This window comes from Oncorhynchus mykiss, chromosome 8, assembly GCF_013265735.2.
Source record: "Oncorhynchus mykiss isolate Arlee chromosome 8, USDA_OmykA_1.1, whole genome shotgun sequence".
NCBI lineage: Eukaryota > Metazoa > Chordata > Actinopteri > Salmoniformes > Salmonidae > Oncorhynchus > Oncorhynchus mykiss.
The window spans coordinates 36448540-36464089 of NC_048572.1; the positions used below are offsets into that span (position 1 = coordinate 36448540).

Here is a 15550-nt window from a genome sequence, read left to right on the forward strand (position 1 = left end):
CAATTCCACACATAGACACGGGGGAAACAGATGGTTATATGCAAGACGAGTAATGAAGGAATGCAAACCAGGTGTGCGGGAAAAAATAAGACAAAACAAATGGAAAATGAACGGTGGATCGGCAATGGCTAGAAGACCGGTAACGTCGACCGCCGAACGCCGCCCGAACAAGGGGAGGGACCGACCTCGGCGGTCTTCTAACACAACTTTTTTATGTTAATTAAAATGTTATAGAAGTGTCCAGAAATTGAAATTGTGTCATTTTTTACTTTATCCGCAATGTTTCATTCCATTTTGTTTTGACGAGCGCGCACGTGCTTTCTCATTCCCATTGTGGTGACATAAAGCCTGCGCGTGCACGCACACGGAACGTTGCCGATCAAGCTTGAAATGACACAATTTAACGTGATCAACATCTAAAGACCTGCATACTGAGAGCGTTGCCATTTCTAAAAGGACATATTTGGAGCCTTCGTTCGTGTTTTATCTGTGCAACTGCAGAACGAGCACGAGGAAGTATATCGCTGGTGGTGTAAGTTTCTCCAAACCAAGTGAAATCGCAAAAAGTGTCTGGACACTTTAATAACATGTCTTTTTTTTTGGGGGGGGGGGGGGGTTAAAAAAAAGTGAATTTGTCCTTTAAAGGTGTTAATGGTTTGTGCCAGGGTTATGCCGGTGCTCCTCATTCTAATAGGGCTGTTCGTGCAGGTAACATGTTATAGCACGCAAACTCTGAATCCAGGCTTCTCATCACCTGCACAGTTATGAACACCACCCACTGTTGCACTTGACCTCTGACTGTGTCTGAACTGTTGCTGTTCTAAAACCAACTAAATAATGTAGGCTTCCTGGTCTCTCGCTATTTATCTCTCTCTCGCTTTGTCTAATCTCTTTCTACTTTTGATGTGGTTCTTTGTAGCTTACTTGGTAGAGCGTGGCACTTGTAACGCCAGGGTAGTGGGTTTGATTCCCGGGACCACCCATACTTAGCAAGCAAGTCTGTAAGTCGCTTTGGATAAAAGCATCTGCTAAATGGCTTATATTATTAAACCATTCCGTTGTCTTCTCCACATGCCATCTGTACTTGTTGGACAGTGTTGTGCTAATGACATGGTGAGTAAGCGAGTGCACATGTTTGTGTATGTTAGCTCAGCTGGATGACTGGAGGTCAATGGGGCAAACCATTACAGACCCAAGCCTTACTCTCAACGAAGCACATATCGCTCTCTCTATCTCTGCTCTCTCTCTCTATTTCTCTGCCTTTCCCTCCCCTCCCCTCTCAGGCCTTGTTAGTGAAAGGAGGACATGAGATAGGAACCACATTATGATTTAAATATGCCTCTCCCCACCAGGGCTCTCACTAACCACATCTTAAATACCACTGCACCACCACTCCAAATGGAGGTCTAGACCGCACTTACAATCCATTATTGATACACTAGAGTCGGGCGAGGCCCTTTTCAGTTCCATGTTCCATTTTAGAGTTCCATGTTCCATTTTAGAGTTCCATGTTCCATGGAGGCAACAGAAGACCACACAGTCTCAGCTAGGCTGAAAGCATCGGGATGTTACTCAAAATGGGGGCACTGAAATATTCACAGTACATACTGTTGAGGCATTGAAGGCAGGCTGACATGGACAAGTGATTAAAATAACAGGTGCCCACACAATGAAATATACATTTTTGTGACTTAGAATATGTTCTTATGCAAAGTGATTTACAATGAGCTCATTTAAGATAGGTAAAGCAACCACCAATTTAAAGTAAATCAAATCCCATGAAATCTAATCATGTATCCTTCCACACTACAAATAACCATGGAGATATTTCTTCGGGGCCAGAAATGACAATTGTGATTGGTGGAAAGCAGGATACAGAAGTATCACAAGTAATTTGCTTTCACTGACCAACGTCACAAGAACGAGAAGCAGCCGTCACAGAGTCCACGTAGCCTCAACTTTGGCCTCTCTGCACCAAGCCACTGCCAAGTCAAATGGCAAGGGAGAGAGAAGGAGCTAAGGAAGGAGCCTACCTTTCTATCATCTTATTTCACGCTAATTTGGTAAAATGGTGTCTTTGAAACGAGCTGTATTATGATTATGTGTTAAACGCTGCCTGCGTCCCAAAATAGCACACTATTCCCTACATAGTACACTACTTTTGACCAGAGCCCTCCACTCTACAGTTCCCGGTTAAAAATAGTGCACATTTGTAGGGAATAGGGTGCCATTTGGGAGTCTGGACCTCCCCTCATAGCAGTCAACATTACATCAGGCTGGTGATCCACGGGGTCACTCTTTCACTCTCAAAGAATGTGCAATGACTATTTCTCTCTCTCTCTCTCTCTCTCTCTCGATGTGGGAGATTGAGGCCGTTAGGTGGAGAATAAACCTGGCTAAGCGGTGAACGAACTTGCTGCGACCAGGATGTTTGAGTTCCAAATGGCACCCTATTCCCTATAGTGTAATACTTTTGATCAGGTTCCATAGGCATAAACAAATGACTGACACATGCAGAAACGACCAACCATAAACACAGTTTATTAGGTACACCACCCCGTTCACAAAAAATGGATCGTTCCTACAGACGGTGTGTCACGTGGCTATATAAAGTAGGCAGACAGGCATCGAGGCATTCAGTTACTGTATCTGAACTTTGAGCGTAGTCCAGTATGATCGTCGGTGCCTGGCGCGCCGGATCCAGTCTCTCAGAAACGGCCGTCCCTCCTGCGCACCAAGGTTTACCGAGAATGGTGCGACAAACAAAAAACATCCAGTCAGTGGCAGTCATGATTTCGAAAACAGCTCGTTGACGAGAGAGGTAGAATGAGAACGGCAAGAATCGTGCAAGCTACCAGGCGGGCCACAAACAGACAAATAACGGCCAGTACAACAGTGGTGTGCAGAACGGCATCTCAGAATGCACGACTTGTCGGTCCTTGTCACAGAGGACCACACCGGGTTCCACTCCTATCAGCTAAAAACAAGAAGAAAACTGCTCCAGTGGGCACACGATCACCAACACTGGACAATTGAGGAGTGGAAAACCAATGTCTGGTCCAACGAATCCCACTTCCTCTAGCGTCATGCTGATGGCAGAGTCAGGATTTGGCCCATCCTGCCTGATGTCAACGGTCAACGGTACAGGCTGTTGGCAGTGGTGTACTGGTGTAGGGAATGTTTTCCTGGCACACGTTACGTCCCCTGATACCAATTAAGTAATGACTGAATGCCATGCCCTCAAGAATTCAGGCTGTTCTGGAGGCAAAGGGGGGGGGGGGGGGGGGGGGGGGGGGTTCTGACCTGGAACTAGATGGACGAACCCAATAAACTGGCCGCTGAGGGAAGAGTTACAAGACAATGCAGATGTAATAAACATACCTGCTTTGCTTATGTGACGGACATCTCCATATGAGGAGCACTACAGGACCCCTTTACTCTACACTCCCTTAACAACGTTCGTTTCCTTTCACGGAGGTGATGGAGACATTCACCAGCCTCTTTTCTCCATCCTTCTCCCCTGTTCTCTCTCCCCCTTGTCTTACATTTCCTCTTTCTTATCACGCATTCTCTCCCCTCTCCTCCCCCTCAGATTCGATCAATTAGTGTGTGTTTGCAGGGGGGGGGGTCAGAGTTCAACCTCCCATCCTGCTTGTAAAAACCTGCCTTTGAAGTGTCTTTAAGAGGATGGAGCTCCGCAGGAGGGCCTCGTGGAACAGCAGGGCCCCAGGATGAAGCTCCACGGTGGGGCCCAGTGCCCTCGGGCACTACTGCAACACAGGGCTCTCCGCTCTGTGGATTAATGTTGAACTTTTCTTTTCGCAAACTACAATGGTAATTCAGCTGGTTGGTGCAACTTGTACACTGATTTTACGAGAATAAAAAAAACAATTATCTCTCTCCGCTTACGCTTGACTGGATCTGTCAAACAACTATTCATTTATATTGGTCTTTTCACATAGATCTGTTCGGTCACTTGTCAATCTATTCACACATTGAATTCACATGGTTTCGTTTTTTCAAATCCCACATCTGTTCCGTTTACATGTCTTGTCCACTCTAAAATGTCTGTCTCTGAGGATATTCATTTGTGCAACAATACAGCCAGGAGAGGCTATTAGAATCCCCAACACGTTCAGGAAGCCAGCAGGGCCAGCCAGAGAACCAGGAGAACTGAATGAACATGCTTAACCTGCACTGCCCTGAGGATAACACTGCCTGTGATTCCGTCTGTCTGTGTCACTCTGTCTCTCTGTGTCTCCCTGCTTCTCACTTTGTCTCCCTGCTTCCCTGGGTGTGTGCCTCTGTGTTTCTTTGTCAATAAGAAAGCCAGTGATAATATATGAATTGCTTGAGATAACATATGTGTAGATGTGCTGCAGCGCAATCAAGATCGGACTATCTGGTATAGATATAGTTGGCTTTTTTTTCAAGGTGGATGGATGGAGGGAGAGAGAGAGAGATAATAAAGGAATAGGAGTGAGAGATCGAGAGAGGTGACTGAGCATGCCAATGATGGAGAAAGGGAGAAAGAATAGAGAATGGAGAGGGAATAAAGGAATAGGAGTGAGAGATAGGAGTGAGAGACGGAGAGAGGTAATCAAGCAAGCCAGGGACGGAGGAAGAGAGAAAAAAATAGAGGACGGAGAGGGAGATAGAGTGGGGGAGAGGGAGAAAGGTAAGCACGTGAGTGAGGGAAGCGTTGCTGACTGCCACAGGGATAGCTAGCAGCATGGTTGACAGCCCCCAGGTTACAAACCGATGTGCGCTCTGCAGGGTTCCTACCAGGGGAGGGAGGGTGTGTGCTGGGGTTATATCCTTCCTGTTTGGCCCTGTCCGGGGGTGTCCTCGGAGTGGGCCACAGTGTCTCCTGACCCCTCCTGTCTCAGCCTCCAGTATTTATGCTGCAGTAGTTTATGTGTCGGGGGGCTAGGGTCAGTTTGTTATATCTGGAGTACTTCTCCTGTCCTATTCGGTGTCCTGTGTGAATCTAAGTGTGCGTTCTCTAATTCTCTCCTTCTCTCTTTCTCTCTCTCGGAGGACCTGAGCCCTAGGACCATGCCCCAGGACTACCTGACATGATGACTCCTTGCTGTCCCCAGTCCACCTGGCTGTGCTGCTGCTCCAGTTTCAACTGTTCTGCCTTATTATTATTCGACCATGCTGATCATTTATGAACATTTGAACATCTTGGCCATGTTCTGTTATAATCTCCACCCGGCACAGCCAGAAGAGGACTGGCCATCCCACATATGCTCTCTCTAATTCTCTCTTTCTTTCTCTCTCTCGGAGGACCTGAGCCCTAGGACCATGCCCCAGGAATACCTGACATGATGACTCCTTGCTGTCCCCAGTCCACCTGACTGTGCTGCTGCTCCAGTTTCAACTATTCTGCCTTATTATTATTCGACCATGCTGGTCATTTATGAACATTTGAACATCTTGACCATGTTTTGTTATAATCTCCACCCGGCACAGCCAGAAGAGGACTGGCCACCCCACATAGCCTGGTTCCTCTCTAGGTTTCTTCCTAGGTTTTGGCCTTTCTAGGGAGTTTTTCCTAGCCACCGTGCTTCTTCACCTGCATTGCTTGCTGTTTGGGGTTTTAGGCTGGGTTTCTGTACAGCACTTTGAGATATCAGCTGATGTACGAAGGGCTATATAAAATAAATTTGATTTGATTTGATTTGATTTGCTTGGGGTAGGGAAATAGGGATTGAGTGAGAGCCTTGGGGTGGTGGGATGGGGGAGAGTTTGAGGGTAGTGGAGAGTGAGAGTGAGGGAGATGGGGAGATTGAATGATTGCTTTACAGGGAAAGAGGAGGAATGATAACAATTTCTTCTGATTTACTGCAGAGTAGATAGCGGAGATGGATTCATCTCTTCAGGGTTTGGAAGAATAATACTTTATTTTGATTAAGACAGGACAGATATCAGAATGTTAGCCCATAGAGTGTTGTCAATTCCAACAGTTTCCATTTCACTTAGAAAACTGTGTGACTCTTAAATCACCCAGGGGGCCAAATAGGGCTCTCCTCAGCGCTGACAGGCTAGGCCGACATGCTAGCTCCATACAGTATTAAATAACAGGGTCTATATTGGGCTCTAAAGATACAACTGTCTGTCTGTCTGTCTATCTATCTGTCCTTTCCAAAAATAAGAAGTGACAAACGGACAAGATGTATTCTGGGACAGTCTCCAAACTAGAGGGGCAGCAAGTGGAAAGTCCCTTCGCTGAGAAAGGAACCAATACTAACTGCACCAATACTGACCTTAGAAAGGAACCAATACTGACTGCACCAATACTGACCTGAGAAAGGAACCAATACTGACTACACCATTACTGACCTGAGAAAGGAACCAATACTGACCTGAGAAAGGAACCAATACTGACCTGAGAAAGGAACCAATACTGACCAGAGAAAGGAACCAATACTGACCTGAGAAAGGAACCAGTACTGACCTGAGAAAGGAACCAACACTGACCTGAGAAAGGAACCAATACTGACCTGAGAAGGAACAATTACTGACCTGAGAAAGGAAGCAATACTAACCTGAGAAAGGAACCAACACTGACCTGAGAAAGGAACCAATACTGACTACACCATTACTGACCTGAGAAAGGAACCAATACTGACCTGAGAAAGGAACCATTACTGACCTGAGAAAGGAACCAATACTGACTACACCATTACTGACCTGAGAAAGGAACCAATACTGACTACACCAATACTGACCTGAGAAAGGAACCAATACTGACCTGAGAAAGGAACCAATACTGACTACACCATTACTGACCTGAGAAAGGAACCAATACTGACCTGAGAAAGGAACCAATACTGACCTGAGAAAGGAACCATTACTGACCTGAGAAAGGAACCAACACTGACCTGAGAAAGGAACCAATACTGACCTGAGAAAGGAACCAATACTGACCTGAGAAAGGAACCATTACTGACCTGAGAAAGGAACCAATACTGACCTGAGAAAGGAACCATTACTGACCTGAGAAAGGAACCAATACTGACTACACCATTACTGACCTGAGAAAATAACCAATACTGACTACACCATTACTGACCTGAGAAAGGAACCAATACTGACCTGAGAAAGGAACCATTACTGACCTGAGAAAGGAACCAACACTGACCTGAGAAAGGAACCAATACTGACCTGAGAAAGGAACCAATACTGACCTGAGAAAGGAACCATTACTGACCTGAGAAAGGAACCAATACTGACTACACCATTACTGACCTGAGAAAAGAACCAATACTGACTACACCATTACTGACCTGAGAAAGGAACCAATACTGACCTGAGAAAGGAACCATTACTGACCTGAGAAAGGAACCAACACTGACCTGAGAAAGGAACCAATACTGACCTGAGAAAGGAACCAATACTGACCTGAGAAAGGAACCAATACTGACTACACCATTACTGACCTGAGAAAGGAACCATTACTGACCTGAGAAAGGAACCAATACTGACTACACCATTACTGACCTGAGAAAGGAACCATTACTGACCTGAGAAAGGAACCAATACTGACTACACCATTACTGACCTGAGAAAGGAATAAATACTGACCTGAGAAAGGAACCATTACTGACCTGAGAAAGGAACCAATACTGACTACACCATTACTGACCTGAGAAAGGAACCATTACTGACCTGAGAAAGGAACCAATACTGACTACACCATTACTGACCTGAGAAAGGAACCATTACTGACTACACCATTACTGACCTGAGAAAGGAACCATTACTGACTACACCATTACTGACCCGAGAAAGGAACCATTACTGACTACACCATTACTGACCTGAGAAAGGAACCATTACTGATCTGAGAAAGGAACCAATACTGACTACACCATTACTGACCTGAGAAAGGAACCATTACTGACCTAAGAAAGGAACCAATACTGACTACACCATTACTGACCTGAGAAAGGAACCATTACTGACTACACCATTACTGACCTGAGAAAGGAACCATTACTGACTACACCATTACTGACCTGAGAAAGGAACCATTACTGACTACACCATTACTGACCTGAGAAAAGAACCATTACTGACTACACCATTACTGAACTGAGAAAATAACAATTACTGACTACACCATAACTGACCTGAGAAAGAAACCATTACTGACTACACCATTACTGACCTGAGAAAATAACAATTACTGACTACACCATTACTGACCTGAGAAAGGAACCATTACTGACTACACCATTACTGACCTGAGAAAGGAACCATTACTGACTACACCATTACTGACCTGAGAAAGGAACCATTACTGACTACACCATTACTGACCTGAGAAAGGAACCATTACTGACTACACCATTATTGACCTGAGAAAAGAACCATTACTGACTACACCATTACTGACCTGAGAAAGGAACCAATACTGACCTGAGAAAGGAACCATTACTGATCTGAGAAAGGAACCAATACTGACTACACCATTACTGACCTGAGAAAGGAACCATTACTGACCTGAGAAAGGAACCAATACTGACTACACCAATACTGACCTGAGAAAGGAACCAATACTGACCTGAGAAAGGAACCAATACTGACCTGAGAAAGGAACCATTACTGACCTGAGAAAGGAACCAATACTGACCTGAGAAAGGAACCAATACTGACCTGAGAAAGAACCAATACTGACTACACCAATACTGACCTGAGAAAGGAACCAATACTGACCTGAGAAAGGAACCAATACTGACTACACCATTACTGACCTAAGAAAGGAACCAATACTGACTACACCATTACTGACCTGAGAAAGGAACCATTACTGACTACACCATTACTGACCTGAGAAAGGAACCATTACTGACTACACCATTACTGAACTGAGAAAATAACAATTACTGACTACACCATTACTGACCTGAGAAAGGAACCATTACTGACTACACCATTACTGACCAGAGAAAGGAACCATTACTGACTACACCATTACTGACCTGAGAAAGGAACCATTACTGACTACACCATTACTGACCTGAGAAAGGAACCATTACTGACTACACCATTATTGACCTGAGAAAAGAACCATTACTGACTACACCATTACTGACCTGAGAAAGCTCACATACTGCTACCTTTGTTTTCCGTCTGTCCATCCTCCCTACACTCTCGAACCAGATTCTATCAATACTCACTGCTACTACTACAGTATTATGACCTGTAAAACGAACCAGGGCCCGTAGTCACAAAGTGTCTCAGAGTAGGAGTGCTGAACTAGGATCAGTTTCCCCTTTTACATCATAATGAATAGGTGTGACGTGATATTTGACCAGCACTATATAGCGTCCCAGTCCTCAAACCAAAATCTCTCTGTTTCTCTCTCTCTGGTTCAATGGGCTTTATTGGCATGGGAAACACATGTTTACATTGCCAAAGCAAGTGTCATGGATAGTAAACAGAAGTGAAATAAACAATCAGAAATGAACATCAAACATTACCCTCGCAAGAGTTTAGACATATCGAATAATATATTATGGCTACATTGTAACAATGTTCAAATGGCTGAAGTACAAAAGGGGAAATGAATCATGGGTTGTATTTACAATTGTGTTTGTTCTTCACTGGTTGTCCCTTTCTTGTGGCAACAGGTTACAAATCTTGCATCTGTGATGGTATTTCACCTAACAAATCTGTCAGTCTATCAAAATTGGATTTGTTTTTCTCATTCTTTGTGGGTTTGTGTAATCTGTGGGAAATGTCTCTCCAATATGGTCATACATTTGGCAGGAGGTTAGGAAGTGCAGCTCAGTTTCCACCTCATTTTGTGGGCAGTGGGCACATAGCCTGTCTTCTCTTGAGAGCCAGGTCTGCCTACGGCGGCCTTTCTCAATAGCATGGCTGTGCTCACTGAGTCTGTACATAGTCAAAGCTTTCCTTAAATTTGGATCAGTCACAGTGGTCAGGTATTCTGCCACTGTGTAGTCTCTGTTTAGTGCCAAATAGCATTTCAGCTTGCTTTGTTTTTGGTTAATTCTTTCCAATGTGTCCAGTAATTCACTTTTTTTAACTGTTTGTGTTTGTGAACAGAGCCCCAGGACCAGCTGGCTGAGGCGACTTCTCTCCAGGTTCATCTCTCTGTAGGTGATGGCTTTGTTATGGAAGGTTTGGGAATTGCTTCCTTTTAGGCGGTTGTCGAATTTAATGGCTCTTTTCTGGATTTTGATAATTGGCGGGTATCGTCCCAATTCTGCTCTGCATAGGATATGTGGTGTGTTACGCTGTACACTGAGGATATTTTTTGCAGAATTCTCTCTCTCTCTGCTTCAAACTAGTGAAGACAGAGGCTGCTCAGACTAGGGGAGAGAGAGGCAGCTCAGACTAGGGGAGAGAGAGAGGCAGTACGCTGCTGTCCTGTCCAGGGACATCAGGAGAGGAGAGGGATGGGTGGGTCTGATGGGGGAGGGAACAGAGCATTGGGGGAGGATAAATGTAGATGAGGGAAAAAGGGGAAGAGAGGGAGGGAGAAGTTTGCAGGGGACAGTGGAGAAAGGGGGAGTGCTAGGTAAAGAAAGGAGAGGAATGAGGGAGGGGAGTATGGGGGAGACTGATGGTGGCAGCAGAGGGATGGAAGGTGAGGGAGAATGGTGAGGCCACACACATCAAATCTACGAGAATGACCTGAGGGAGCTTTGTTTTACACACACATCAAATCTACGAGAATGACCTGAGGGAGTTTTGTTTTCCACACACATCAAATCTACGAGAATGACCTGAGGGAGCTTTGTTTTACACACACATCAAATCTACGAGAATGACCTGAGGGAGTTTTGTTTTCCACACACATCAAATCTACGAGAATGACCTGAGGGAGCTTTGTTTTCCACACACATCAAATCTACGAGAATGACCTGAGGGAGCTTTGTTTTCCACACACATCAAATCTACGAGAATGACCTGAGGGAGCTTTGTTTTCCACACACATCAAATCTACGAGAATGACCTGAGGGAGCTTTGTTTTACACACACATCAAATCTACGAGAATGACCTGAGGGAGCGTTGTTTTACACACACATCAAATCTACGAGAATGACCTGAGGGAGCTTTGTTTTCCACACACATGCTCACACTGCTTTTCACAGATAGCAGAGGTGAGAGGAACGACGGAGGAAATCTGCTTCCCTCAGCCCTCCATCCTCCCCTGCAGTCTCTAGGCTCCTTCTCTTTCTACCATCCCTCTCTCTCTCTCTCTCTCATCTCTGGTTCTCTGCCTGCCTCTCTCTCTTTCATCCCTTTTTCTCTCTCCTGCTATCGCCTATTTTGGAAATCTGCCTCCTTCTCTCCATCCCTCGCTACCTCACTTTGGCTGTAATCCCTCTCTTTGGAAATCTGCTTCTTCTCTCTCCCTTCTCCACTCTCGCAATCCTTCACTCCCTCCCAACAACAGCAGGCCTCCTGTATGAAGATGACAGCTCTAGGCTTTGCTTTCACTCTCCTTCTCTCCTCTCCCAAACTGACCCCCCCAAACAATTTAAGTCTTCTCTTCTATCTCTGCAGCTTCCTTCAGGCAGATTTGCTGGCCTCTCTTATCTCCTCTCACTGGTGTACGGCGCTTCAGATCCCTAAACAACACAAAAGTACGTATCCCCACAAGCAATGTGTGGCGATTTCAGTGATCTGTGGGGTCTGTTTTTGAATTGAATATCTTGGAATTTGTATTTAAATATTGAATTTAAACAAATTGAATCATTGAATTCATAAATTGAACTTGTATTTCATGATTTGAAACTGAATTGAATGACTATTGCATTCAGTTAAAAAATTCTAATTCGATTCAAATTCTATGTTTTGTAACAATTTACTGTACATACATTCATTCATAAAGCCTTAATAACAGAGACATAACACAAAAATATTGAATTCAAATACAGTTTATTTTGGCACTGAAATCCCTCCATACACACATAGGCAAGCATGCACAAACACATGCACACAAAGGCACGCACATAAAATACATGCGCACACACAGGCACACACGCTCACACACTCCACCTCCTATGTGTGTGTCTATCCTTGTGGTGCCTATCATGTACCCTCTCAGAGATTCCTGAGGTACAGTTGTCTTACACACACCACCCCACATGACATATCCCTACAGACCTCGTTGTGAATGAGTGATTCACACAGAGCTATTCGAGGTTAAGCTGCCTCGTTGAAGTGGAATCGGCAGGGTTCAAGCAGCTTCTCTCGCTCAGTCACCTTTATTGACGTGAATAGGCTGGGTTGAGGTTGGAGTGTTTGAGCCCTGTGTTTGTGTGAACAGTGAATGGTTGTGTTGAAGTTGAGCTGTGTGTGTGTGTGTGTGTGTGTGTGTGTGTGCTGGCGGCGGCAGTTGAAATGTGGGCTCTCATCTCATGCATCAGCTCATTTAAACACCTCCACCTCGCTGTCAGAGAAGCCCCTTTGAAGTCAGAACAAAGCAGGCGAATGGAAATACATTTTTCATTTTCCCTCTGGACGCCAAGCAACCGGTATACCTACCTCTTTCTCTCTCCTCTCTCTCTCTCTCTCTCTCTCTCTAGTCCATGTGTTTCTGAGTGTGTGTGTGTGTGTGTGTGTGTGTGTGTGTGTGTGTGTGTGGTAGGTTCAGAGAGGGAGCTCCTGGCTGGTTTGACATGTCCACAAATAATCCAGAGAAATGCCACCAGGGGAGAACAATACTACTCTCTCCCTGGATGAATATAGAACCTGTTTATTTGATTCACCCAGTGACTGTGCGCGTGTCTCTGCGAATGCGTGCAGGTGTAAACGAGCAGACAGAGCGAGGGCAACAACAAGAAAAGACACTATTGTTCGAGCTATTCGGTGTAACTGTGTGATTTATTTCAGTAACAACATGATCACACCTGTATTCATAACCAGCAACAACAGAGGGCACACATCCTTATATTAGGCCAACAGCATGTAAAAACATGTGGTGTCAGTCAACCATGACAATCTATCTGTAAACTAGACCGTCCAAGCCAAATCCCTCCCCTCAGAGCAGAGGGGTAATACTACAAAGTAGGATCAATGAGTTAGCCAGCTAACTTTGATAAAACAAACAGAAATAACTATTGCTTTTCTGGATCATTAAGAAATATGCACTTAGTAGTATATGTACTATATATGTACTACATTTTTTATTTATGATTATTTTTTATTTGAATTGCGCGCCCTCCAGTCACACCGGAAGTTGTCCCGCTAGCGGGACACCAATCTTTTTTCCAATCACACAGCTGATCTGATTGGTCAAAAAATAGGGCTGCCTGTGGGAACGCAAGCCTCTCTTAGACCATGTCAATTTCAAACCTATCTTTTAGAAAGATAAGCTTTACTGCTTTGCATTATATCCCTCTGTTAAGAAAGAGAATGTGAGTCATTTCCAAAGACAATAAAAACAATATTGGTTTTACCATCACAACAAGCAACTTTAAGGGATGTTAAGTAGAGACAAGTCATAAAAACAAATGATCTGAGTAAAGACACAAGTACCAAGGCAATGCTTACTGAATTACCTTTAAAAGAAGCCTAACAAGACAAGACTGAAATACTTCAGCTCCCCTGTTTCTCTTCTCACTTGTCTGCCGATGTCAATGTTCTCACTCTCTCCCTAACTCTTACTCTCCCCCTCTCTCTCTCTGATGGGCTAACTGCCGTTCCTCTGTCTACTCCTATCACTTTCTCTCTGTACCGGTCTTCTCTCCCTTTCTGTTTACCGTCTCTCTCTTCTCCTCTTATTCTCTCTGTCTGTGTCTTCTCCCACCTCTCTCTTCTCCTCTTATTCTCTCTATCTGTGTCTTCTCCCGCCTCTCTCTTCTCCTCTTATTCTCTCTGTCTGTGTCTTCTCCCGTCTCTCTCTTCTCCTCTTATTCTCTCTGTCTGTGTCTTCTCCCGCCTCTCTCTTCTCCTCTTATTCTCTCTGTCTGTCTTCTCCCGCCTCTCTCTTCTCCTCTTATTCTCTCTGTCTGTGTCTTCTCCCGCCTCTCTCTTCTCCTCTTATTCTCTCTGTCTGTGTCTTCTCCCGCCTCTCTCTTCTCCTCTTATTCTCTCTGTCTGTGTCTTCTCCCGCCTCTCTCTTCTCCTCTTATTCTCTCTGTCTGTGTCTTCTCCCGCCTCTCTCTTCTCCTCTTATTCTCTCTGTCTGTGTCTTCTCCCGCCTCTCTCTTCTCCTCTTATTCTCTCTGTCTGTGTCTTCTCCCGTCTCTCTCTTACTCTTTCATTCTCACCCCATCTCTCATCTTCTCCTCTCTCGAGGAACGTTCTCTGAGGCCAGTCGTATTTTAAGTACGTCAGTCTCCCCACAGCACCACGATACCTCTGAGCTGGTTCAATTTGAGACCTCCTTATCATCTCGCCAAATTGAATCGACAGGCTGAGGAAAAGAGAGGCTTCTGACCCACATTACTGGCACAGTTAGGCTCCGGAGCTCTGCAGCTCAAATGGGACAGAGGAGTGAGGAGAGGAGATGAGAGGGGGACCAAGGGGAGACAGAGGGAGAATCCAGGAGAAGTCTGGAGATGGACAATCCAATCTCCTCGATTGGCCTCATCAAATGGGAAAGTTCTCCAAACGTTCCTCCAGTCCAGAGGCTAAGAGCTTGTCAGTTTCAATCTGTTTTTGAAGTGTTGTTGCGTGTCAAGGGACTTGTTAATTTATGATGTTCATTATGTATCTATTTGATGTCTGTTGGTTCTTTGTTGTCTGCATTGTCACATTGCAGACGCAGCTACAACTGCCATTCGGGGGCAAATGTCATTGAAATGTAGATTGTTGTTTTATCGCCCCCAAACGTCTCCTTCCAGACATCAAGGTATTGTCAGAGTAAGAGCTGGTGGCTGGAGATGGGGGGGGGGGGGGGGGGGGGGGGGGGGGGTACCCTGCTTGGGTAGATCTATGGTTTGAAGTGTGTGTGCGTTCACGATGTATGTGTGTACATGTGTGTGAGTGTGAACATGTGTGTCTATAAACGTCTGTGTGAGACCAGTCTGGCTGTATAATGGCTATCACACTGGGTGGCTGTGTGTCCACTGTGTGTTAATGAGGCGATTAGGTTTCACATTACTGTACCTCTAAGAGATGGACCACAGCTAGATAATTACAACACCAACTAATGGTGTTATTACTCATAGGGAAGAGACAGACACAGTGATATTGTGTAACCTTTCACTAATGGAAATACCAGGAAAAATGACTGGGAGGCAGCAGGGGAAAGCAATGGATATTTCATCCTCCCCATCCAATGCCTCTATTACTGTCTACCAGGGTAATGGGATACAAAGTAGACTGTGACATGCACAAGCCACCCTGATTTAGAAAGACAGCTAAATGAGTAAGTGGAGTGAATCGTAGGGTTTTTGGTTGCTAGTAAGGACTGAAAGAGAGGGGGTTTCTGAAAGTGAAGGCGGTAAACAGCTTCCTCTGAAAGGGTGGTTAATGATTCATTAGCCCAAATGGAGAGTCACCGCTCATTAGCCTAATGCTAATCTCCACTCAGTATCCCATAGACACGCTAAT

General features: G+C 44.9%; 1 protein-coding gene across 4 annotated transcripts in view; it reads right to left on the bottom strand.

The window, feature by feature from the left end:
• The window catches only part of LOC110529236 (1-phosphatidylinositol 4,5-bisphosphate phosphodiesterase beta-1), a 274505-nt gene that overhangs the window by 232306 nt on the left and 26649 nt on the right, over positions 1–15550 (bottom strand). The gene's annotated exons all lie outside the window — the stretch shown is intronic.